The sequence below is a fragment of the Calliopsis andreniformis genome, chromosome 11 (genome assembly GCF_051401765.1).
Source record: "Calliopsis andreniformis isolate RMS-2024a chromosome 11, iyCalAndr_principal, whole genome shotgun sequence".
In the NCBI taxonomy this organism is placed as follows: Eukaryota; Metazoa; Arthropoda; class Insecta; order Hymenoptera; family Andrenidae; genus Calliopsis; species Calliopsis andreniformis.
The window spans coordinates 8,361,133-8,364,364 of NC_135072.1; positions in this window are offsets into that span (position 1 = coordinate 8,361,133).

Consider the following 3,232-nt stretch of genomic DNA (forward strand, 5'->3'; position numbering starts at 1 on the left):
CCTAAGGCGTTCCTCCAACAGGTCGAATAGGTAGGGACTTAGAAAACAACGCCAGATACATTAAACAAAATAAAAATCCAACATTTTGTCCATCGTATAACAGGAGTAGTTGCAACCAGTGTGAAAGTGATGGTCATTTCTACGTTCCAGGCAACATAGGCTTCACTCTAGGGCGCTGCTCCACCAGATCGAAGAGTTAGGGCCTTAGATGTCAACGCCCGGAGCATAAAATACAAAATAAATAGAACAATTTTTCCATTGTATAAAACGAATAATTGCAACCACTATGAAAATAATGGCCATTTCTACGTTCCGGGCATCCTAGACTCAACACTGAGGCATGGCTCCACCAGATCGAATACGTAGGGCCTTAGAAGTCGACGCCAGAATCATAAAGTACAATAAAAATCCAAAAGTTTGTCCATCGTATAACAGGAATAATTGCAACCAGTGTGAAAGTAATGTTCATTTCTACGTTCCGGGAAACCTAGGTTTCTCTCTAGGGCGTTGCTCCACAAGATCGAATAGCTACGACCTTAGAAGTCAAAGCCAGAAGAAGAAAATACAATACAAATGCAACAGTTTTTCCATCGTGTAACAGGAATAATTGCAGCCAGTGTGAAAGTAATGGCCATTTCAACGTTTGGGGCAAAATAGGCTTCACTGTAGGGCGTTCCTCCACCAGATCGAAGAGTTAGGGCCTTAGAAGTCAACGCCAGAAGCATAAAATACAATAAAAATGCAACAGTTTTTCCATCGTGTAACAGGAATAGTTGCAACCAGTGTGAAGGTAATGGTAATTTCTACGTTCCGGGCAACCTAGGCTTCACCCTAGGGCGTTGCTCCAACAGATCGAAAAGTTAGGGCCTTAGAATGCAACACCAAACGCATAAAATACAATAAAACTACTTCAGTTTTTCCACCGTATAACAGGAATAATTGCAACCAGTATGAAAGTAATGGCCATTTCAACGTTTCGGGCAAAATAGGCTTCACACTTGGACGTTTCCTCACTAGATCGACCAGCTAGGACCTTAGAAGTCAACACCAGAAGCATAAAATACAATAAAATACAACAGTTTTTCCATGGTATAGCATGAATTATTGCAACCAGTGTGAAAGTAATGGTCATTTCTGCGATCCGGGCAACGTAGGCTTCCCTCTGGGGCGTTGCCCAACCAGATCGAAGAGTTAGGACCTTAGAAGTCAACGCCAGACGCATAAAACACAATAAAAATACAACAGTTATTCCATCGTATAAAAAGAAAAATTCCAACCAGTGTGAAAGTAAAGGTCATTTCTACGTTCCGGGCCACATAGGCTTCACTCTTGGACAGTGCCCCAAGAGATCGAATAGCTAGGACCTTAGAGGGCAACGCCAGAAACACAAAATACAATAAAATACAACAGTTTTTCCATCGTACAACAGGAGTAATTGCAACCTGTCTGAAAGTAATGGCCATTTCAACGTTCCGTGCAACATAGGCTTCACTCTTGGACGTTTCCCCACTAGATCGACCAGCTAGGACCTTAGAAGTCAACGCCAGAAGCATAAAATACAATAAAAATACAACAGCTTTTCCATCGTATAGCTTGAATAATTGCAACCACAGTGAAAGTAATGGCTATTTCTACGTTTCGGGAACCTAGGCTTCACTCTAGGGCGTTGCCCCACCAGATCGAATAGCTAGGGCCTTAGGAGTCAACGCCAGAAGCATAAAATACTTTAAAAATGCAACAGTTTTTCCATCGTGTAACAGGAATGGTTGCAATCAGTGTGAAGGTAATGGTCATTTCTACGTTCCGGGCATCCTAGGCTTCACTCTAGAGCGTTGCTCCACCAGATCGAAGAGTTAGGGCCTAAGAAGTCAACGCAAGAAAGCATGAAATACAATAAAAACACAACAGTTTTACCACTGCATAACAGGAATTATTGCCACCATTGTGAAAGTAATGGCCATTTCTACGTTCCGGGCAACCTAGGCTTCACTCTAGGGCGTTGCTTCATCAGATTGTATATCTAGGGCCTTAGAAGTCAACACCAGAAGTATAAAATACAATAAAATACAACAGTTTTTCCATGGTATAGCATGAATAATTGCAACCACTGTGAAATTAATGGTCATTTCAACGTTTCGGGCAAAATAGACTTCACTCCAGGGCGTTGCTCCACCATATCGAAGAGTTAGGGCCTTAGAAGTCAACGCCGGAAGCGTAAAACACAATATAAATGCAGAAGTTTTTCCACTGCATTGCAGGAATTATTGCAAACATTGTGAAATTAATGGACATTTCTACGTTCCGGGCAACCTAGGCTTCACTCGAGGGCGTTGCTCCATCAGATTGAATAGCTAGGGCGTTAGAAGTCAACGCCAGAAACATGAAATACAATAAAAACACAACAGTTTTTCCATCGTATAAAACGAATAATTACAACCAGTGTGAAAGTAATGGTCATTACTACGTTCCGTGCAACATAGGCTTCACTCTAGGGCGTTGCTCCACCAGATCGAATAGCTGCGGCCTTAGAAGTCAACGCCTGAAGCATAAAATACAATATAAATACAACAGTTTTTCCATCGTATAAAATGAATGATTGCAAACATTGTGAAAGTAACGCTCCTTTCTACGTTCCGGGCAACCTAGGCCTCACCCTAGGGCGTTGCTCCACCAGGTCGAATAGTTAGGGCCTAAGAAGTCAACGCCAGGAGCATAGGATACAACAAAAATACAGCAGTCTTTCCATCGTATGACAGGAATAATTGCAAGCAGTGTGAATGTAATGGTCATATCTACGTTCCGGGAAACATCGGCTTGACCCTAGGGCGATGGTCCTCCAAATCGGATAGGTAGGGCCATAGAAGTTAAAGGCAGAAGCAGAAAATCCAATAAAAATGCAATAGTTTTTCCATCGTATAGCATGAATAATTGCAACCAGTGTGAAAGTAGTGATTATTTCGACATTTAGGGCATCCTAGACTTAACTCTGAGTCATTGCTCCACCAGATCGAAGAGCTATGGCCTTAGAAGTCAACGCCAGAAGCATAAAATACAATATAAATACAACAGCTTTTCCATCGTCTAACAGGAATGGTTGCAACCAGTGTGAAAGTAACGGCCATTTCTACGTTCCGGGCATCCTAGAATTAACTCGGAAGCATTGCTCCACCGGATCGAAGAGTTAGGGCCTTAGAAGTCAACGCCGGAAGCATAAAATACAATATAAATACAG